The sequence below is a fragment of the Tamandua tetradactyla genome, chromosome 12 (genome assembly GCF_023851605.1).
Source record: "Tamandua tetradactyla isolate mTamTet1 chromosome 12, mTamTet1.pri, whole genome shotgun sequence".
In the NCBI taxonomy this organism is placed as follows: Eukaryota; Metazoa; Chordata; class Mammalia; order Pilosa; family Myrmecophagidae; genus Tamandua; species Tamandua tetradactyla.
In genome coordinates, this window is record NC_135338.1 from 32,142,379 (window position 1) to 32,167,461 (window position 25,083).

Here is a 25,083-nt window from a genome sequence, read left to right on the forward strand (position 1 = left end):
TGAGCATACAAGGACTGAGGAATGAAAGGGGGAACTATGGGGTATACATACAAAGGACTACTGAGCAGCCGCAAGAAGGAATGAAGTTGTGAGGCATGCAACTAGGTGAATGAACTTTAAGGACTGTATGTTGAATGAAATGTCAGGAACAAAAGACAAATATTATCATGCCTCAATTATATGGACTAACTATAATATAAAAACTTGGTGAACTAAAGTCGAGAACATGGGTTATGAGGTTGGGGCCTATTGTAAAGGGTCCTAGATTATAAATTCTTACAGCAGTCACATCTATTCCAGAGTTATAACTGTTATTTCTAAATTCTGTGATACTGAGCTGCTTGTTTATAACCTGGTCATTCCCAGAAACTTCAGGTATTTATGTGAAATCTGAGACTCAGAGTTAGAGCTCTGAAGCTATGAAATCAACAGTACCCCATACAAGGACTGTTTAAAAAGTTGAAAAAGTGATCAGACATCGAGTAGAGATATGAATGAAGCTGATCTGGGTAGGATCAGGGTAGATGAGAACACAGGGTAAAGGATAATATTGTCCATATCTTAAAACTTAAACTTCTGTGTGAAACCAAAAAGGGAGTTATTTATTTGGTGCAAAATTTATATTTTGGGTAGTACATTTCCTAATTTAACTTGTATGGTCAGTTTAGTTGAACACCATAAGTACAAGTAATCTTGAATAGGGAAATTTTGTTGGTTTGTGCAGGTTGGTGTGATGCCCTGATATATTCCAGAGTAGTATGGGCAGTGAATAAAAAAGTATTTGCAAAATCCCCTTGGGGGTCCGGTGAGAAAGGAGGAAGTATTCAACTTCCCCATTTGGAGAATTTCTGCTATTCTTGTAAGCAGAAGGGACAACCAAGTCAATAGGCTGAGTCCTAGATCTTGGGGTTCGCCCCTATGAAACTTATTCCTACAAAGGACAGGCTAAGCTTACTTAAAATTAGGCCTAAGAGTCACCCCCAGAGAAACTCTTCTGTTGCTCAGATGTGGCCTCTTCCTAAGCCAACTTGGCTGGTGAACTCTCTGCCCACCCTAGTACATGGAACATGACTCCCAGGGGTGTAAATCTCTTTGGCAACGTGGTACAGAAATCCCGGGATGAGTTGGAACCCAGCATGAAATGACCAAAAGGGAGAAGCCTTCTTGACCAAAAGGAAGAAGACAGAAATGAGACAAAATTTCAGTGGCTGAGAGATTTCAGAGTCAAGAGGTTATTCTGGAGGTTATTCTTATGCGTTATATAGATATTCCTTTTTAGTTTATGGTGTATTGGAGTGGCTGGAGGGAAGTATCTGAAACTGCTGAGCTGTGTCCGAGAAGCCTTGATTCTTGGAGATGACTGTATAAAGAAATAACTTTTACAAAGTGACTGCGGGATTGTGATAACCTTGTGTCTGATGCTCCTTTTATCCAGGGTATGGACATATGAGTAAAAAAATATGGATAAAAATAAATAATAGGGGGCACAAAGGGTAAAATAAATTGTGTAGATGGTAATAGTAGTGGTTAATGAGAGGGAGGGGTAAGATGTATGGTATGCATGAGCTTCTTCTTTTCTCTTTTTATTTTTTTTTCTGGAGTGATGCAAATGTTCCAAAAATGATCATGGTGATGAGCATACCAACTATGTAATGATATGTGAGCTACTGATTGTACACCATGTATGGAATGTATATGTGTAAGGATTTATCAATAAAAATATTTTTTTAAAAAAGAACCAATAAATAAACGTGCTAGAATAAGTGCCCCTTTACAGAGTAAAACCTTAAAATCTGAAACCAAATATCTCTCTCTCTCTTTTTTTTTTTCTGTTAAGGAGCATGACTCATTCTTTCTCTGAAGGTTTAACTTCAACTAGCCTAAAACTGGAGAAAATTTTCTCACTTAACTGGAGAAAATATGTGACAAAACTATAAAAAGGCAATGTCCACTCTGTTAGGAATGTTAAATACAAAGGGATTGGACATTAATCCTCACATGGCAGTAATTAAAGACCTAAAATCAAAGTCTGCATTTGAGGAAAGGCGTTTTGTATTTTAAAATTCATGCCACAGAAGAACTATTAGCTAATTAGCTAATTTACACAGACAAGCCAGTATCTTTTTAAAATGCAAAAATTCTGACAGAGAGAAATGGCAGGGTAAAAATCTCCAGACTTCCATAAAGAATTTTATAATCTTCCTTGATAATATACCCTGTTACACTCTTTCACATCACATTTTAAAAATATATATGACTATAAATAGCAGAGAACAAAAATTACCTATACCCTTACTCAAAGTGACACTTAAGGTATCTTGAGACAAAAAGCCTATTGGATTAATTTCTTCCTCTCAGCAAAGAAGACCTACCCGCCTATCCAATCACCCAGATACCTAAAAACCATCCTTGCATTCACCCTTTCTTTTTGGCCAATAACTCACTTCCTTAATACCTCTTACGCTCATCCCCCCTCCCCTGCCGCCCCCACCACACCAATCCCTCTATCTTCAGACATTTTTGCTTAATTATTGTAAAAGCTTACTACTCTTCTCTTTGCCTCCAACAGAGTTCCATTCCAATCTATTCTCTTGACTACTGCCAGAGTGAACTTTCTAAAACACAAATCTAATCATGTAATTATTCTGCTTAAATCCTTCAATGACTTCATATGACCTTCATAATAAAGATAAAATTCCTCAGCATGGCAAACACCATCCTTTTTCATCTGGCTTCTCTCACCAGCCCCACATTTACATGTTATACTCTATTCATACTAAACTACTCACAGTTCTCCGAACAACGTATACTCTCTTCCAGAGCCTCTGTCTATGCTCTTCCCTCTGCTTAGAAAAAAAAGACCTTTTTCCATTTCCCTCTGGTTAAAGCCTACTTATCTTTAATTCAGCTCAGGAGTTAACATTATCAGGGAAGATAGCATTTTTTCTGACAAGACCCCACCTGGTCTGGTGTAGGTTTTTCCATTTCATATGATTCTCATTACCACGCTCTGCTTACTTCTCTCACTGTATTCATTAAACCTTATAGAAACTGTCTATTTCCTTAACGGTAGACTGCATCTTATTTGTTTAAGTATTATCCCTAGGTCCTATCAGAACCTATCATACAGGGCATACTATAAACTTGATGAAATGAAAGATAAAATAGACCTCCATCACAGTGGAGACTATTTACTAGGTGAGGTAAGTCTAGACATATAAGACCAGAGAATCAACAATGTTGGAAAAGACTACATATGTAATCCAGTCCAACCTCCTACTGATAAAGGAGGCACACTGTTATTTCCCTCAGAGGAGGACATCCACCCTCTGCCTAAATATCTCTATAATACTGTTAAGTTTATTTGTTCTCTGGGCAGCTATTTATTGCTGCAATATTCTGTTGCCAATTAACAGAACAGGCTAAAATGGCCAACAAATTTAGAATCAGTATCTTTGTCACTTTCAGTACTCAAGATGGTTTTGTCATCAGCATTTCTGCTGATATGAGTACATAGCAATGATTCTCGAACTACGTTTCAATTACCCTAGGATGTCCATGGAGGAGCCACAGGGGCCATGGGTTATTTGGGCGATGTAGAAAGGGTAATGGAAGACTGGGCTGCACTCAACTCTCAGGAGGGGGTTCAGGTCCCCAACCCAACTTCAGACAATCTCCACTTTATCTGATTTGTTGGGGTTCCATGTAAAAGTTTGAGGTAAGAGTTGCATGAGTGGAAAAAGTCCGAAAATAAGCAATATCTTAATAGTTCTAAAACAAATTTGGTAAAAATAAAAATACATAATTATTGTATCCTGCTTGCTATTTCTTAAAGAGAAACTAACAATGGTCTATAAAACAATCTTAGAATTACAAAAATAATTACACATTAAGGGAGAAACCAAACATTCTGTTTTTAAGTAATCTACATATAATGATTTTGCTTATGAAGAAAGGAAATGGATAAGAAAAAATAGAAAACATGATAATTCAAAGTAATATTTACTATTGGTCATCAACAAAGTTGAACTTTACTTCCAAATGAAGAAAATCAGACCTCTCAGGAACAATCCTGCTTGAACAAAGGTAAATATGTATTTTTGTAAGTATAAAAAGTGACAAAGGACAAACATATTCTGTCCTACAAACTAAAGAAACAGAAAAGAAATCCCTAACCTACTAGAATTTCAGAAGTCACTAGACACAACTTAATCGCCAAATTCAGAAAATATTTTCACAGTTCTCATTCTCAATTGTTCTGTAAAATTTGACACCATGACTCCAACTCTCTTATGTACACTTGCTTCCTCCTTGGGCACCCCAATACACTCTACTCCTCTTCATCTCTGTTTTTCTGTGACTTTTTCGAAGGTCTCCTCTACTTTCTTCCACCCACTGAGGGTATTCTCCAAATATCTGTATTTTCTCTGTTCATACTATTACTTTAAGAAAAATAATTAGTCAGTACAAACTATCACTTAACTCTGATGATTTCCAAGTTGTACTACTTATCTTGCTCTCTTTCTTTAAGGTTTCTCTATTTGTATGCATTGATGTTGCCTTGAACACATTAACTCAAATATAATTCATCACCTCTTATCTCCCATCCCTAAAGACTTAACTACTCACCAATTTGTTTGGTTAGGTTAAAAACCGTTTAAGAATTTACTATGTGTGGGGCCTCATGGTTAATGCTACTGAATAAGAAATTAATAAGACAACTTCCCTGCCTTTTCCTGGTTCTCTACCCTCATAAATGGGTTAAGTGCTCTGGAAGCACTGTCTAAGTTCAGGAAAGAAGATAGTGCCTGAGCTAATTTGTGAAGGAAGAACAGGCGTAATAGGGGGTAGGAGGGAAAAGAAATTTAAGGTAGACACAACAGTGTCAACAAAATCATAGGATCAAATGCTAGTCAGCAATGCAAGAACAGTGATAGAGAGGAGGCTGGAGAAGTAAATAAGCAAGGATTAGGTCTTGTAGGGAGCTAGGGATTTTATCTTACAAGCACTTGGAAGCCAGAACAAAGTGTTACCAAGGTTATTCTTATGCATTATATAGATATCCCTTTTTAATTTTTAGTGTATTAGAATAGCTAGAAGGAAATACCTGAAATTGCTGAACTGTATTCCAGTAGCCTTTTTTATTGAAGATGACTGTATAACTATATAGCTTTTACAGTGTGACCATGCAATTCTGAAAACTTCATGGCTGATGCTAACTTTATTCAGGTTATGGACAGATGAGTAGAAAAATAAGGACAAAAAAATAAATAATGGGGGGATAAAGGGTAAAAAAAAACTTGGGTAGAGTGCAATACTAGTGGCCAATGAGAAGGGGGGTTAAAGGGTATGGGATGTACAGGGCTTTCCTTTTTTCTTTTTATTTCTTTTCCTGGAGTGATGCAAATGTTCTAAAAACGATCACGGTGATGAAAACACAACAATGTGATGAAAAAAAACCAGATCAGTGACATGGTTAGGATTAAAAATTTAGTTAGATTACTCTGGTGGCTGTATGGAAAACAACTCAGGGAAGGTGGGGGAAGACTATAGGTTTTTTTAATAACTTAGGCAAATTATGATAAGAGCTTAAAATAGGGCAGTGGTGGTAGCACAGGTTGAGAAACAGAAATCGAAGTAAAATTTAGAAGGTAAGATTAGCAAAAAGAAGATTAGCAAGGAGAATTCACAAATAGGATTTAACTGTGCTCCAGGACATCATTTTGCCAGGACAATAAGACAGTAAACCAATAATCAGGCTCACTGTGCTTCAGGAAATTCTTGCAGCAAACTAATTTATCTGGGCAAACAACTTTTTCTTTTTTTTTTTTTTTAATTTTTTTATTAATTAAAAAAATTACAACAAACAAACATTCCCAACACATACACTCAGCAATTCACAATATCATCACATAGTTGCATATTCATCATCATGATCATTTCCCAGAACATTAGCATCAATTCAGAAAAAGAAATTAAAAGACAACAGAAAAATACAACAAACAGAAAAAAAAGAATTTCACAGGCCATACCCCTTACTGATCCCTTTCATTGATCACTAGCAGTTCAAACTAAATCTATTTTAACATTTCAAACAACTCTCTTTATAGGATAACAGACTGCTTCAAAACCTTTTTCTTGCTAAGCCTACTAATTCTAACTATTGTATAGCAAAATTTGCCCCTTCCCACCAGTTTCCCACCTCGAAGGACTCTTGGGTACAGATCTCAAAACCCTGTAAGCATGCTTTCCTAACTCTGTTCTTTGAAACACTACCAAAAGAACACTATTCAAGAGAACAGACTCCCTTACCTTATTAAGTTTAATAAACTCAGCTTTGTTTGTTCAACAGGATTCTCTGGAGGCCTTTGTGGGGAAAGTTAATAGCAAGAATTGGCAAATGAATATGGAAGATGGGGAAGAGGGAGAAATACAAATATTACTCCTAAGTTTTAGGCTTCAGCAAATTGGACATTAGCTTGAAGTTCAGCAGAGAGGTCAGGGCAACAACATAGGCAAAACTTTTTTTCTAGTAGGAGTTGGGACACAAAATAGAATTAAACCCAATACAATTGAATATGATAAACTGAGGTACACACATCATATAATCTGCCAGTATGCACTAATACAGTTGCGCCAGTGCTTAAAATTTTATAATGTTTATGTTCTAGATGGTAAACACTGTACTGAACCTACTAGATCTACGCAATCTTCCACAATTCAACAATTAATAGTGCTCAGTTATGCCACCTGTTAACCTAAGGCCAGTGACAGTGCTAGTCAGACCCCAAAAGTCCCATCACCCACTTGCTGCCTCTCTCCAAGGTGCCCAGAAGGTTTGCCACTGATATTTACAAGGCAGAGGCCATGCAATACACAGGAGGAAATAATAACCAATATTGCATAAGCTCTTCCAAAAAACTTGAGGAGAAGGGAACACTTCTCAATTCATTCTATGTGGCCACTATTTCCCTGATACCAAAATCAAAACCAAAGATATTATCAGAACAAGTAAGGTACAGATCAAAATGTCTCATGAACATACATATAAAAACTCTACCCAAAATTTTAGCAAATGAAATCAAACAATAAACAAAGGGGGTAATATGTCATGACCACATAGGTTTTTTCCTCAGGAATGTAGGGTTGATTAACATTTAAAAATCCAACCAATGATATTCATCATATTAATAAACTAAAAATCTCTGTCAATATTTTCATTTACAGCTCATGGTAAGCTCTTAATTGTCTTTTCTTCCTGGAATTCACAAACAGTTATATACTGAAATGAATTTTCGCAATGGGTTAAAATTCAATTAAGTATAAGCATAAACTCCCTTTTCTCTTCGTAACTTCCCATAAAGAGTTCAATTTTTCCAATAGCAACTTTAGAGCAAATAATTCCCATATCTATATATCTAGCTCTGTTTTCTGAATTCTAGTCTAGTACTTCCAACTCAAACTCAATATTGTCTCCACCAAATTTATCTTTCCTTTAAAACAAGCTCTTTCTGACTTTCCTATTTCTATATAACACCTTTATATCCATCAAAGCTATAAAAGGACAAAAGCAAACCTTAACGTTCATCTTTGATATTTCTCCATAACTCCTCTATATCCAAACCACAAACAGTTGCTACTGAATAGGAGTATCAATATCTCTAGCATTCAGTGTTTCCTCTCTATTTCTATTATCCCAGGTGAAATATCACCTCACATGTAAACCTTTGCAAAACCCCTGTACTTCAATCCCTCTTTCCCCTGTTCTTTTTACCTAGTTATGCCAGATTAACATTTCTAAAATTCATCTTTGTGTTAAAAAACTGTTGTGGACAATAAAATCTACTTTATGAGTTTGACATTCAAGTGCCTCTACAACTCAAACTCAACCATTTCCAGCCTTATCTCTCAATATTTTCCCACCTAATCCCAATCTAAGATTGAAGCAGCATAAAGAAATAAAGTCCTCCATAATGGTAACCATATGAGTAAATTAAAAATGCCAGTGCGATTGTACTGTAATTTTTGCTATGCAACTCCACTTTTTATTTCTCACTGGTTCTAAAATATAAAGGCATAAAAAGTAATGATAAATCTATGGTTTGGGACATACAATGTATAAAGGCACAATGTGTAACAAGTACAACATAACGGAGGACAGAGGGCTAGAGAAAGAATGTATGTGCATGCTGTTGAAGTTAAGCTGGTATCAAATCAAACATGATTTTTATACATTTAGGAGGCAAAATTTAAATGCCATGGTATCTACAAAGAAAATATATGAAAAATATATACAGAAATGAGAAAGGACTCAAAATGGAATGGTACACGATATCTTTAAAATATGAAAGTAGACATAAACAGAAAAACTGAGGGACAAAAAATGTATAAGACTTACAAAGACTAAATAGCAAAACGGCAGAAGAATGTCCTGCATTCTCAGTAGTTACTTTAAATGTAAATAAGTTAAACTCTTCAGTCAAAAGGCAGACTGGCAGATGGAAAAAACATGACCAAACTATATGCTATTTATAATAGACCTACCTTAAATTTAAAGACACAGGTAGGTTGAAAGCAAAAAGAAAAAAAAATGCTAATAGCTATACCAAAAGAGAGCTGGGGTAGACATACTAAAATCAGGTAAAACAGACATTAAGTAAAAAACTATTATAGGGACAAAAGTCATTATAGTAATAAGAGATCAATTCAACAAAATTTTTTATTGCAATATCATATATATAACATAAAACTTCCTATTTTAACCACTTTCAAGTATACAGTTCTGCGGTATTAAATTATATTTACAATATTGTACTACCATCACTACTACCTATTACTAAAATCTTTCCATTACCTCAAACAGAAACTCTACGTTCATTAAGCATTAACTTCCCATTCCTCCACCTTATAACCTATAATCTACTCTCTGCGTCTATGTATTTGCATGTTCTAGATATTTCATATAAAAGAAATTGTACAGTATTTGTCCTTTTGCATCTGGCTTCTTTCACTAAACATGGTATCTTCAAAGTTTATCCACCTCGATGAATGTATATTTATCCACCCTGTCGCATGTATGAGAACTTCCTTTTAACAACTTAATATTATTTAATTTATGTATATAAAATGTATACAATATATTTTGTTTATCTGTTCATCCTGTTTATTTTAAGGGACCGAGTAGTTACCCAACATGTTAAAATTACTCATTTTTACAACACGACTAGTTGGTTCCAAACGTAACTTGTATAACTAAAATATTAAAGCCAGAGGAACCATTTTGAACATCTGGGGAAAAAAGTACACTTAAATTACTTTAAACTAGTTGAACTTTCTTTTATGGAATAATCTAATCTCTTCCAATATCATATAGGGGTTAAGTGTGAAAAGTAGCACTGAAGGCAAAAATCACAAATTCAAAACTATAGTTAAGAATACCTAAAATCATGAACAGTGAATAAAAAAGTATTTGCAAAGTCCCCTAAGGGGAATGGTGAGAACAGGGGAAAATTCAACTTCCCAAGTTGAATTCTTGATATTCTCACAAGCAGTGTGGACAACCAAAGCTATAGGCTGAGCCCCTAGTCTTGGGGTTTGTTCATATGAAACTTAACCCCACAAAGGATAGGTCAAGTCTACTTAAAATTAGGCCTAAGAGTCACCCCCAAGAGAACCTCTTTTGTTGCTCAGATATGGCCTCTATCTCCAGCCAGCACAACAAGCAAACTTACCACCCTCCTCCTGTCTACGTGGGACATGACTCCCAGGGGTGTGGACCTTCCTGACAACGTGGGACAAAAATCCTTGAATGAGCTGAGACTCAGCATCGAGGAACTGAGAAAAACTCCAGAATGAGCTGAGACTCAGCATCAAGGGATTGAGAAAAACTTCTCGACCAAAAGGGGGAAGAGGGAAATGAGACAAAGTGTCAATGGCTGAGATTTCAGAGTCGAGAGGTTATCCTGGAGATTATTCTTACACACTGAATAGATATAACCTTGTTATTCAAGATGTAATGGAGAGACCGGAGGGAACTGCCTGAAAATGTAGAGCTGTGTTCCAGTAGCCATGTTTCTCGAACATGATTGTATAATGATATAGCTTTCACAATGTGACTGTGTGATTGTGAAAACCTTGTGTCTGATGTTCCTTTTATCTACCTTGTCAACAGATGAGTAGAACATATGGAATAAAAATAAATAATAGGGGGAATAAATGTTAAAATAAATTTAGTTTGAAATGCTAGTGATCAATGAAAGGGAGGGGTAAGGGGTATGATATGTATAAATTTTTTTTCTGTTTTCATTTTATTTCTTCTTCTGAATAGATGCAAATGTTCCAAGAAATGATCATGATGATGAATATGCAACTATGTGATGATATTGTGAATTATTGATTATATATGTAGAACAGAATGATAAAAAAGAATACCTGAAATTATCCATAAAGTACATTGCTAAAGAACAAACCTGCAACAAATCCAACACAACCATAAATTTTCTTACTATTGAACAGTTTGTTCTTCTTTAACTGAATACAGATGAAGTAGCTGACATGTTTAGGGTTATGTTGTAAGCAAAATATCCATCTAGCCACAGAAACACATAGCATGTTCAGGCTGTTGGAGGCAATACAGGGCAGAAATTCACTGAACAGAACGGTAGAATTCACCTATACTATTTAAATTGCTTCTAACTCTTACTTTTATTTTACTCTTTTCTGAGCACAGATGGCTGACTGCAAATATATATATATATATATACAATGCTACTATATTCTTCTCTATTCCAGAATTCAACAGGGTAACTTTCAAGGAAAAAAAAAATGTACTGACTGTCCATCTGCCCCCCAAGATCATTTGCTCCCTCCTCAAAATCTAAGCTGAAATATCAAATTAAATCATAGCAGTAACTGAATATTATCTCACAAGCATATTTTTGTATTTTCTTTGATTTTCACTATTTCTTATAATGTGGAACTTTCTTTCAAGACTAAGAGTAAAGAAAGAGTTCTTTTATTAGATCAAATGAAGAAAGTGAAAAAATGTAAGGAATCTCAGACTCTCAGCATGGCTGAAGGATTTGGAGGTAGGTCATCTAGTCATCTACTCTCAAGCAATGAATCCTAAGAATTCTGGATTACATTAAATACTGGTCTAACTGGAATAAATTACATAACAGGAAACAAATTACAATTTATTAAATTGTATCACTGTCTCAGTGTTCTACCTAGGCACTGAGCCAAATGAACAGCAACAATGTATGATTCTATCATCAACAGCTAAATAAATATGTTCAAAATTTAACTTAAAGGACTAATAAAATTCATTTTAGAAGTATACAATCAGTTTTTTAATAAAACAAAAACTAATTTATAAGCAGATTCCTGGAAAGGAAGAGAGAACAAATGATTGGTAGCTTTTAAAAATATAAACTAAAGCTATTTCTCAGGAAATATTATTCAGTTCCTGTATAAATCAAGGTTTCAGTAAAGCTGTTTATATTACAGTACAATTTTTTTTTCCAATATACTGCATATGTTAGGGGTCCCTGAATACTGTATTGGCTGATTTCAGAAAACCTCTGCCATGTATCACATATTCAAAGAAAAAATTTAAGAATGGATTTTTCTAATTTTTCAATAGCTAAAACAAAAATTAGTTTGTTTCATCAGCTAATCTGTCAGAGATCTAAAACAACAAATTCAGTCTTGGTTGTCTTCAAGATTGGTATCTGAAAACAGGACACTGTCACAGTTTGAATGTCATAGCTCTATGGCCATATGCTCCTCAGTCCTGATTATCCTTTAGGGAGGGCCAAGTGCTCTCAAATAGGAGATCATGTACCCACAGGCTCTTCAGGTTCAGCAATCCCCTAAGGTTGTATACAAATAACCTTATGTCTACACACTTTATGGGGCCAGAATCTTCAACTTCCGTTAAAATCTCAAAGGATTTTGAACGATCCCAAATCCCCAAAATAAGAATCACTAGTTTAAACAGTATTTCTTGATCCTTAACCTATTATCTGACTAATTCTAAGTTTTCTGCCTTACTAATTTTTCCACTCACCTTGTCCACAAAATTCTTTTGTTTTGATACAGATTCCCTAATTTTCACTCCTTAAAGATAATGGAAAATTTGAATTTTATAAAATAAGGATGGACCCTGCTACAGGAGACTGCAGTCCAAAGGAGTCTCAAAAGTTAAATCAAGCCAGTATTTTATGTATGGTTTTTCTGTAAACCCACAACTTCCCTAACTAAAAATAATAATAACAACAAACAAACAAACAAATCTGAACCTGAATTCCTTTAAGAAACTTAAAAGAAAAAAAGAGCTATATTTTCTGAGAGGTTTTTCTTTTATTTACAAAACCAAATTTTACCTTTTAGTTGATTACTTGCCATTCATTTGGAAACAACTGATGAGCCTGATCTACAATTCAGCTATACTTCATACTTAACTTTTTACGGCATGAAATATTTTACAGATAAAAATTCAGGTGACCATCATTCCCAAACCCACAGCACACATATATTACACAGACTGATTTCATTAGGACAGTGTTACTTCAAGGATCAAACCTTAACTTACAGAAAAAATTGATACTGGTCTGATTTAGCAAGGACTGATTTAGCAAGGAACATCTTGTTGAAAAAGGGCAGAATTGCTGAGAATGCTAGCCTACATTTTATACTGAGCATCTGTCAAGTGTGGGATGAGAAAAGGGTGCTGGAATCTGGAGAGGCAGACTAGAATAAAAATATATTTGGTTCCAAGAATTTGAGAGAGAAAGAAATGCCATAGGAAAACTTACATAAATAAGGAGGTTAAAAGCAGCTCTGCTCCCCTTTACTGACAAATATCATCACAAATTATACAAACATCTTCAACTCTTTAACCCTTTCTAATCTGGTTCTCTCTTTTCCTTAGCCCTCTCATTGAAGCCATCAACAAAAGACTTCTCAAATATATCTCAAATCTGTCCACTGCTCTTCATCTCTACCATCAGAACAGTGTTCCAAATTACATTGCTTCTTACTTGGACTAATTAGTATACACCACCAATTAGCATTTATTTCTATTTCCTCTATTGTTTTCTCTCTTATTGTTTCCATTTGCCTTATTTATTTGCCCATCCCATTATTTTTAGCTTTTCTGTATTTCTTTCAGTGCATCTCTTGTATAGAAGACATAGTTGAATCTTGCTTTGTAATCCAAATTGAAGATCTTTTTTTGGATAGGTGAGTTAAGCATAATAAAAAGAAAAATTTTTTTAAATCTATTTATTTCAAAACTTAAAATCATACTTCTAATTGTTTTTTGGATCATAGGTCATGGTTTAAAGAGGCAATCATAATAGAAAATTTTTAATTTTAAATAAATTCAGAGAGACCTCCGGAGAAGATGGCGGCTTAGTAAGTTGCGCGCGTCTTAGTTCCTCCTCCAGAACAACTACTAAATAACTAGAAACAGTACAGAACAGCTCCCAGAGCCACGACAGAGACCAGACACACAGTGTATCCCAGTCTGGAACAGCTGGACCGATTACGAGACTCCGCTGCGGTGAGGTCGCCGAGCAGTGCGCACTTCCCCGGGCTGCGGCGGCTGGCGGCCGGGCCCCCTCCCTCCCTCCTTCCTGGTCCAACTGAGACACTCGGATCGGCGGTTCCCCAAGCCGCGGTGGCCAGCGGCCAGAGCCCCTCCCACACACGCGGCTTCCTGGGAGGCTAGGAGCCTCGGCTCGGCAGTTCCCCAAGCCATGGCGGCCAGCGGCCGGAGCCCCTCCCACACACGCGGCTTCCCGGGAGGCTGGGAGCCTCGAATTGGCGGTTCTCGAAGCTGTGGCAGTTGGCGCCCCTCCCCCAAGCACGGCTTCCCAGGCCGGCTGGGAGCCTCAGATCAGCGGTTCCCCAAGCGGCCGGCGCCCCTCACCCACAGGCGACTTCCCAGAGGGAAAGGAAAGAGTCTTCAACAGTAGTAGAAACTGAGCCCAACCTAACACCAATAGTGGCCTTAAGGAACAACTTCTGACTACTAAAAATAGGCCCTCAGTTCAGGCAAAACTGATCAAGGCGGAAGTCGCCTATTGGGCTAACTGAAAAAGAGGAAAGGGGGCAAAACAGAGCCTTCTGCGGCTGAGCCTCTGGGCTCAGCGCTGGGATTACACAGGTTGCGACTGCCCCGAACGCAGAAGTGGGCTGCTTTCAGGGCTCTCTACCACCTGAACCTTCCCCGCGGGAGGGGTGAAACGCAACACAGGTGGAATCCCTCTCTCAAGGAATTCAGATCCCAGGACTTCACAATTTGAGGTCATTAAAACCAGCCTACAACCTCTCCTCTGTTTCCACCACACCCCCAGCAGGGAGAGTCCACCAAAGTTAAAGGTACTGCAATATCTTACACTGATGGGACCTGCAGACAGACAAGCACCACATACTGGGCAGGATAAGAAAAGCAGAGCCCAGAGACTTCACAGGAAAGTCTTTCAACCTGCTGGGTCCCACACTCAGGGAAATCTGATTAAATGCCCAGACACCAGCAAAAACTAACAAATCACACCAGGAAAATTGAAGATATGGCCCAGTCAAAGGAACAAACCAATAGCTCAAATGAGATACAGGACTTGAGGCAACTAATTCTGAATATACGAACAGAAATGGAAAACCTCTTCAAAAACCAAATCAATAAATTGAGGGAGGACATGAAGAAGGCATGGGATGAACAAAAAGAAGAAATAGAAAGTCTGAAAAAAACAAATCACAGAACTTCTGGGAATGAAAGATACAGTAGAAGAGATGAAAAAAAACAATGGAAACCTACAATGGTAGATTTCAAGAGACAGAGGCTAGAATTAGTAAACTGGAGGATGGAACATCTGAATTCCAAAAAGAAACAGAAACTATAGGGAAAAGATTGGAAAAATTTGAGCAGGGGCTCAGGGACTTGAATGATAATATGAAGTGCACGAATATACGTGTTGTGGGTATCCCAGAAGGAGAAGAGAAGGGAAAAAAGGAGGAGAAAAACTAATGGAAGAAATTATCACTGAAAATTTCCCAACTCTTATGAAAGACCTAAAATTAAAGATCCAAGAAGTGCAGCGCACCCCAAAGAGAATAGACCCAAATAAGTGTTCTCCAAGACACTTACTAGTTAGAATGTCAGAGGTCAAAGAGAAAGAGAGGATCTTCAAAGCAGCAAGAGAAAAACAATCCATCACATACAAGGGAAACCCAATAAGACTATGTGTAGATTTCTCAGCAGAAACCATGGAAGCAAGAAGACAGTGGGATGATATATTTAAATTAGTAAAAGAGAAAAACTGCCAACCAAGAATTCTATATCCAGCAAAATTGTCCTTCAAAAATGAAGGAGAAATTAAAATATTTTCAGACAAAAACTCACTGAGAGAATTTGTGACCAAGAGACCAGCTCTGCAAGAAATACTAAAGGGAGCACTAGAGTCAGATATGAAAAGACAGAAGAGAGAGGTATGGAGAAGAGTGTAGAAAGAAGGAAAATCAGATATGATATATATAATACAAAAGGCAAAATGGTAGAGGAAAGTATTACCCAAACAGTAATAACACTAAATGTTAATGGACTGAATTCCCCAATCAAAAGACATAGATTGGCAGAATGGATTAAAAAACAGGATCCTTCTATATGCTGTCTACAGGAAACACATCTTAGACCCAAAGATAAACATAGGTTGAAAGTAAAAGGTTGGGAAAAGATATTTCATGCAAATAACAACCAGAAAAGAGCAGGAGTGGCTATACTAATATCCAACAAATTAGAGTTCAAATGTAAAACAGTTAAAAGAGACAAAGAAGGACACTATATACTAATAAAAGGAACAATTCAACAAGAAGACATAACAATCATAAATATTTATGCACCGAACCAGAATGCCCCAAAATACGTGAGGCAAACACTGCAATTACTGAAAAGGGAAATAGACACATCTACCATAATAGTTGGAGACTTCAATTCGCCATTCTCATCAATGGACAGAACATCTAGACAGAGAATCAATAAAGAAACAGAGAATTTGAATATTACAATAAATGAGCTAGACTTAACAGATATTTATAGGACATTACACCCCACAACAGCAGGATACACCTTTTTCTCAAGTGCTCATGGATCATTCTCAAAGATAGACCATATGCTGGGTCACAAAGCAAGTCTCAACAAATTTAAAAAGATTGAAATCATACACAACACTTTCTCGGATCATAAAGGAATGAAGTTGGAAATCAATAATAGGCAGAGTGCCAGAAAATTCACAAATACGTGGAGGCTCAACAACAGACTCTTAAACAACCAGTGGGTCAAGGAAGAAATTACAAGAGAAATTAGTAAATATCTCGAGGCGAATGAAAATGAAAAAACAACATATCAAAACGTAATGGACGCAGCAAAGGCAGTGCTATGAGGGAAATTTATTGCCCTAAATGCCTATATCAAAAAAGAAGAAAGGGCAAAAATTCGGGAATTAACTGTCCACTTGGAAGAACTGGAGAAAGAACAGCAAACTAACCCCAAAGCAAGCAAAAGGAAAGAAATAACAAAGATTAGAGCAGAAATAAACGAAATTGAGAACATGAAAACAATAGAGAAAATCAATAAGACCAGAAGTTGGTTCTATGAGAAAATCAACAAGATTGATGGGCCCTTAGCAAGACTGACAAAAAGAAGAAGAGAGAGGACGCAAATAAATAAGATCAGAAATGGAAGAGGAGACATAACCACTGACCTCACAGAAATAAAGGAGGTAATAACAGGATACTATGAACAACTTTACGCTAATAAATACAACAATGTAGATGAAATGGACAAGTTCCTAGAAAGGCATGAACAACCAACTTTGACTCAAGAAGAAATAGATGACCTCAACAAACCAATCACAAGTAAAGAAATTGAATCAGTCATTCAAAAGCTTCCCAAAAGAAAAGTCCAGGACCAGACAGCTTCACACGTGAATTCTACCAAACATTCCAGAAAGAATTAGTACCAACCCTGCTCAAACTCTTCAAAAAAGTTGAAGTGGAGGGAAAGCTACCTAATTCATTCTATGAAGCCAACATCACCCTCATACCAAAACCAGGCAAAGATATTACAAAAAAAGAAAACTACAGACCAATCTCTCTAATGAATATAGATGCAAAAATGCTCAACAAAATTCTAGCAAATCGAATCCAGCAACACATTAAAAGAATTATACATCATGACCAAGTAGGATTCATCCCAGGTATGCAAGGATGGTTCAACATAAGAAAATCAATTAATGTAATACACCATATCAACAAATCAAAGCAGAAAAATCACATGATCATCTCAATTGATGCAGAGAAGGCATTTGACAAGATTCAACATCCTTTCCTGTTGAAAACACTTCAAAGGATAGGAATACAAGGGAACTTCCTTAAAATGATAGAGGGAATATATGAAAAACCCACAGCTAATATCATCCTCAATGGGGAAAAATTGAAAACTTTCCCCCTAAGATCAGGAACAAGACAAGGATGTCCATTATCACCACTATTATTCAACATCGTGTTGGAGGTTCTAGCCAGAGCAATTAGACAAGAAAAAGAAATACAAGGCATCAAAATTGGAAAGGAAGAAGTAAAACTATCACTGTTTGCAGACGATATGATACTATATGTCGAAAACCCGGAAAAATCCACAACAAAACTACTAGAGCTAATAAATGAGTACAGCAAAGTAGCAGGTTACAAGATCAACATTCAAAAATCTGTAGTGTTTCTATACATTAGCAATGAACAAGCTGAGGGGGAAATCAAGAAACGAATTCCATTTACAATTGCAACCAAAAGAATAAAATACTTAGGAATAAGTTTAACTAAAGAGACAAAAGACCTATACAAAGAAAACTACAAAAAACTGTTAAAAGAAATCACAGAAGACCTAAACAGATGGAAGGGCATACCGTGTTCATGGATTGGAAGACTAATTATAGGTAAGATGTCAATCCTACCTAAATTGATTTACAGATTCAACGTAATACCAATCAAAATCCCAACAACTTATTTTTTAGAAATAGAAAAACCAATAAGCAAATTTATCTGGAAGGGCAGGGTGCCCCGAATTGCTAAAAGTATCTTGAGGAAAAAAAACGAAGCTGGAGGTCTCACACTGCCGGACTTTAAGGCATATTATGAAGCCACAGTGGTCAAAACAGCATGGTATTGGCATAAAGATAGATATATCGACCAATGGAATCGAATAGAGTGCTCAGATATAGACCCTCTCATCTATGGACATTTGATCTTTGATAAGGCAGTCAAGCCAACTCACCTGGGACAGAACAGTCTCTTCAATAAATGGTGCCTAGAGAACTGGATATCCATATGCAAAAGAATGAAAGAGGACCCGTATCTCACACCCTGTACAAAAGTTAACTCAAAATGGATCAAAGATCTAAACATTAGGTCGAAGACCATAAAACAGTTAGAGGAAAATGCAGGGAGATATCTTATGAATCTTACAATTGGAGGCGGTTTTATGGACCTTACACCTAAAGCAAGAGCACTGAAGAAGGAAATAAATAAATGGGAGCTCCTCAAAATTAAACACTTTTGTGCATCAAAGAACTTCATCAAGAAAGTAGAAAGACAGCCTACACAATGGGAGACAATATTTGGAAACAACATATCAGATAAAGGTCTAGTATCCAGAATTTATAAAGAGATTGTTCAACTCAACAACAAAAAGACAGCCAACCCAATTACAAAATGGGAAAAAGACTTGAACAGACGCCTCTCAGAAGAGGAAATACAAATGGCCAAAAGGCACATGAAGAGATGCTCAATGTCCCTGGCCATTAGAGAAATGCAAATCAAAATCACAATGAGATATCATCTCACACCCACCAGAATGGCCATTATCAACAAAACAGAAAATGAGAAGTGCTGGAGAGGATGCAGAGAAAGAGGTACACTTATCCACTGTTGGTGGGAACGTCAAATGGTGCCACCACTGTGGAAGGCAGTTTGGCGGTTCCTCAAAAAGCTGAATATAGAATTGCCATATGACCCAGCAATATCATTGCTAGGTTATCTACTCAAAGGACTTAAGGGCAAAGACACAAACGGACATTTGCACACCAATGTTTATAGCAGCATTATTTACAATTGCAAAGAGATGGAAACAGCCAAAATGTCCATCAACAGACGAGTGGCTAAACAAACTGTGGTATATACATATGATGGAATATTATGCAGCTTTAAGACAGAATAAACTTATGAAGCATGTAATAACATGGATGGACCTAGAGAACATTATGCTGAGTGAAACTAGCCAAAAACTAAAGGACAAATACTGTATGGTCCCACTGATGTGAACCGACATTAGAGAATAAACTTGGAATATGTCATTGATAACAGAGAGCATCAGGAGTTAGAAATAGGGTAAGATAATGGGTAATTGGAGCTGAAGGGATACAGACTGTGCAACAGGACTGAATACAAAAACTCAAAAATGGACAGCACAATACTACCTAATTGCAATGTAATTATGTTAAAACACTGAATGAAGCTGCATCTGAGCTATAGTTGTTTTTTTTCTTATATATTTTTGTATTTTTTATTTTTATTTTTAGTTTTTCTCTATATTATCATTTTATTTCTTTTTCTGTTGTCTTGCTATTTCTTTTTCTAAATCGATGCATATGTACTAAGAAATGATGATCATACATCTATGTGATGATATTAAGAATTACTGATTGCATATGTAGAATGGAATGATTTCTAAATGTTGTGTTAGTTAATTTTTTTTAATTAATAAAAAAATATATATATATAAAAAAACTCAAAAATGGACAGCACAATACTACCTAATTTTAATGTAATTATGTTAAAACACTGAATGAAGCTGCATCTGAGCTATATTTTTTTGTATTTTTTTTCTGTTTTTCTTTTTTATATATTTTTTGTATTTTTTATTTTTATTTTTTCTCTATATTATCATTCTATTTATTTTTCTGTTGTCTCGCTATTTCTTTTTCTAAATCGATGAAAATGTACTAAGAAATGATGATCATACATCTATGTGATGATATTAAGAATCACTGATTGCATATGTAGAATGGAATGATTTCTAAATATTGTGTTAGCTAATTTTTTTTAATAAATAAAAAAAGTCTCCATAATAAAAAGGCACCAAAAATGAAAAAATAAATAAATAAATAAATTTAGAACTTGAAATGCTTATTTTAGAAAACAAGACTAATAATGACTTAAGCATATATCTTAAGAAATTACTAGAAGAAACATTAAAAGAAATTGGAAGAAAATTCTACTTCCAGTAACATATTAGGCAAGATTATTCATCCAATTATCCCACTGAAAACAACTAAAAGTGATGGACAAAATCGTATTTCAAGGGTGCGGTGCAACAGTGGCTCAGTGACAGAATTCCTGCCTGCCATGCCGAAGACCTGGGTTCGATATCTGTTGCCTGCCCATGTAAAAAAAAATGTATTTCAAAAACTCTTTAAAGCACGAAAGCTGACAAGATAGTAAAGGGACTGCCAGATCAATATCTATGAGAAAGCAGAAACCCAGAGAGGTAAGTGACATCATGAAACTGGTTTTGTATTGTAGACATTTGATTAACTCACAAACCTTAGCTTCAGTTTTGATGGTCTCGGGGGAGAGAATACAAGTCAAAGTTCAGGTACCACCTAACATGAAAAATCTAATAAGAGGCCCTTCCCAAGAAAGGTGGGACCCCCAAAAAGTTTCATCCTCAGGTAAAGAGTGAACCAGAATTAAACCAGCTAATCCTCAATAACTACAAGGAAATTTGCCTTTCTACTGCAGAACACATCAAGGGTTCTTAAGAGGTTACATCCTCAACCGGGCCACACACGTTTGCAGCCCAAATTCACATCATTTCTGTGGCTCAAAATACATCAAGGAATGGATTCATTCTACAGTATCCTCAATTTGTAATACCTTGAGGCACCTGGAAAAAAACAAAGGCAAATTCTCTTGAAGAATATACTTCTTGAAGAATAAACTTGGGCTCAAAAAATACCTACAAATAATTTTTCCAGGGAAAATAAGCAGATCACAGTCAAAATCTCACTCAGATAAAGAAATCCATGCTCAGGCATTACATAGGAAAATACAGAAAAACAAAGAGAAGAGTTCAAAAGCAGCCAAAAGTAATTTTAAAAAAAGAAACACTAAAGTGACTCAAAAGAACTGCTGATTTATCAGCAATAAAAGCCAAAAAACAAACAAACAAAAAAAACAGAAGAGACAAAATTATTTCTTTCAAGGGCTAAAAATAAGTAACTGCCAACTCATAATTCTACACTTAAAGAAACATGCATCAAAAATGAGGGTGAAAGAAAGACACTTTCAGATAAAAAAAAAAACAACTCATAATTCTACACTTAAAGAAACATGCATCAAAAATGAGGGTGAAAGAAAGACACTTTCAGATAAAAAAAAAACTCAGTTTACTATAGAAAATTCTAAAGAAAAGTATGTCCAGAAAGCAATTGATCCAGATTTGAAAAATGCTGGAAAAATCTGAAATCCCGGGAGGAATCAAGAGAACAACAAGTTGGAAATGATATCAATCAGAGGCTCATGGCCACCATTTTCTGCCATGTAGACTGAAGAGTAGAAAAACAAATTGACAGAAAGAAAGAGGAGGTAAAGATTGGGAGAAGGATCAAAGGAGAAGGAGGAGTTGTAACAGAGAAGACAGAACGAGTAAGACTGCTAAATCATTATACTGATATTTCTTTTAGTCTCCAGCATCTTGGAAAAACCTGAAACTGTGGGATTGTAACCCACACCAAACTCCGAAATCTGTTCAAGAACTAATGGTTGCAGTGTGCTTCGAAATTTACTGCCTTTTTCTATCTATGTTATATTTCACAATAAAAAATGTTAAAAAAAAAAAAAGAAGAAGAAGGAGAAAGAGGAAGCAGTAAATTCCTAACAGTACTGTGAGCCGCTGTAAAACGTGGTTCCATTTCTTCTGAGCTTAACAAAATCATGTCCTTCGGAACTGAGAGATACTCTGGTGTCCTTCTAATAAATTCTGCTTTTCACTTAAAAATGTAAGGGAGAGAGACCAGAAATTAATTAAATAGAAAATAAACATTATAGAAAATCAAAGTTAATCATTGATTCTCTGAAAAGACTAAGAAAATGTGTAAAACCTCTAGTAAAAACGACAAAAGAAATGAAGAAACCAAAAAATCAGGAATTAGAAACAGAACATAGACAGTTGAAACGAAAAGCTAATAATAAGAATTTCTTTTTGAACAACTTTATGCCATAACATTAAAAACTCAGACAAAATGGATGAATTCCTTAAAAAAAAAATACTCAAAACCAAAACAGAACACTCTAAAGACTGACCTAAGTAGAAACAGAAATCATCAAACAGAAATAAAACTATTGAGGAGAGTGAATACATACTTTAAAATCATCCCTCAAAGAAAAAATACTAAATCTAGATACTTGAACAGAAGCTCAACCAAACTTTCAAGAAACATATCATGCCAGTCTTATAGATGTTATTTCAGAAAATGAAACAACTTATTCCCAACTCAATCCCTGAGACTACCTTAATCTGGATGCCAAAATCAAATAACAACAATATAAGAAATAAAAAAAATAGGCCAATGCCAATGGCTGAGAGATTCCAAACAGAGTCCAGAGATTATCCTGGAGGTTATTCTTACGCATTAAATAGATATCATGTTTTTAGTTAAGGTGTAGTGGAGAGGCTGGAGGAAACTGCCTGAAAATGTTGAGCTGTGTTCCAGTAGCCATGTTTCTTGAAGATGATTATATAATGATACAGCTTTTGCAATGTGACTGTGTGATTGTGAAAACCTTGTGTCTGATGCTCCTTTTATCTACCTTATCAACAGATGAGTAAAACATATGGATTAAAAATAAATAAATAATGGGGGAACAAATGTCAAAATAGAGTAGATGGAAATGTCAGTGATCAATGAATGGAAGGGGTAAGGAGTATGGTATGCATGAATTTCTTTTTTCTGCTTTATTTCTTTTTCTGAATTTATGCAAATGTTCTAAGAAATGATCATGATGATAAATATACAACAATGTGATTAAAAAAGAATGTTCATATTGTATGATGACTGGTTTTATTAATAAAAATTTTAAAAAATGAATAAAAAATAGGCCAAGTTGTAAACATAGGTGTAAAATCTTACACAAAATATTAATGAACTAAATCCAGTTGCACATAAAAAAAAGATCATCGTGACAAAGTTAGGTTCATTCCAGCAATGCAAAGATCATTCATCATTAGAAAACCTATAAATGTCATTCATCATATTAACAGAATAAACAGGGAAAACTGTATGAACATTCCAAAAAATGCAGAAAAAGTATCAAATATAAAACTCAATACTCATTTTTCACATGCAAAAATAATCTTTGTCAACTAGAAACAGAAACTTCTTTAACCTACAAATACTATCTACCACAAACCTATACCAAACATTACTCTTCTTTTGGGGGGCGGGGTGCAGTGCATGGTCTGGGAATCAAGCAAACAACATGCTTAATGACAAAACATAACAAGCATTTCTTTTAAAATCTTAGGTACACCAAGGATGTCCACCTTTTATAGTTACATTGGAACTCATAAAATAAGGCAAGCATAAATAATTCAAGAAAAAGAAATAAAAGGTGGAAGCATCGGAAAGGAAAAAAATTCTCATTCACAATAGTTAACTACATAGAAAATCTAAAAGCATTCATAAATTATTAGAATTAATAAAAGAATTCAGTAAGGTGGTTGAACATAATAGACCTATATACCAAAAAAGAGTTCACATCAGTAAACAGAAATAATAACAAAATATAAGATAATTAAAAATTAAATCTAGGGTTGGCCACAGTGGCTCAGCACGCCAGAGGACCCGGGTTCGATTCCTAGTGCCTGTCCATGTTAAAATAAAAAAAAAAAAAATTAAATCTAACAGACTTCAGACTTCTATGGAAAAATAAATTAATTGAACGATGATTTCAAAAATCTAAATAACTCAAAATATATACTATATTGAATGTTAGGAGGAGGCTATATCATAAAATAAAGGGAAAATCTAAATGCATGCATAGATTAAAAGCTGCAGAGATCCTGGCCTCATATGCAAGATAAATCTCATTCTCTAAACAATAGTTTCTGAATTTGTGCATATCTTGACTGAAATTATTTCCCAGTCAAGGATATTTCTGCAATTGATATAAACTTATAACTAGTCACTAGTTATAACTATAATCACAGGGATCTTACTTTAATTGTAGCAATAGTTGGACAGCTACGACAACCAAGTCTAAGTGAAGATGAGTACATGGCTGAGTTTGATCCCACTGATTTAGGGGTCAGGCAGTGATATACATTCATCATGGTATAAGTTCTGATACCAAGCCTGCAAGAAGTATTATGTACATAATACATGAGAGTTTCTAGTTCCTGGTAACTGTCAATACTGCGAAAACAACATCTCCTTACAAGCCACCTGAAAATGCAGACATTCATTCTGAATATATGTGCTTACAAGAATAAAAAAGAAATATATTCATAATGCAGTGTTCAGATATAATGAATTCTCTTATTAGGCTGAAAGGATATTTTTAGTGGGCTTATGCATGCATGGTTCCAATACATGCAAGATCTCATACATGTGTGACCAAAAAGCAGTTGCCAATGTTTTACAGTAGAGCTGAACTTAATCAGAAGTTTAATGATTCCCCTTACATATAACTTATTCAAATTTAATTTTGGCTTACACAAGTTTTGTGAGACCTAATGCTGCTGTCTGAACTTTGCCTTACCCAAATTTCCTAGCAGAGAATTGAAAATAATGATTTGATTTACTGGCTATTAGGAGATGAAAACAGTAATAATAGTTACATTTATTGAAGGCCTACTATGTGTCAGGCACTGTAATAAGTGTTTTGTACATATTAAATCTTTTAATCTTCACAACAATCCTATTACAATTTTACAAAGAGGAAAACTAAGGTACAGAAAAGTAACTT

At 35.4% G+C, this 25,083-nt stretch overlaps 1 protein-coding gene across 7 annotated transcripts in view; it reads right to left on the reverse strand.

Annotated features, from left to right (window-relative positions):
- The window catches only part of NUMB (NUMB endocytic adaptor protein), a 256,544-nt gene that overhangs the window by 114,424 nt on the left and 117,037 nt on the right, over positions 1 to 25,083 (reverse strand). Inside the window, exon 1 of one of the 7 annotated variants that reach the window (XM_077122975.1) lies at positions 2,790 to 3,335. The exons of the other annotated variants lie outside the window; for them this stretch is intronic. The gene's annotated coding sequence lies outside the window, so the exon portion shown is untranslated. Of the gene's footprint in view, positions 1 to 2,789; positions 3,336 to 25,083 lie in introns of those variants that run through there. 7 annotated transcript variants of the gene reach the window in all.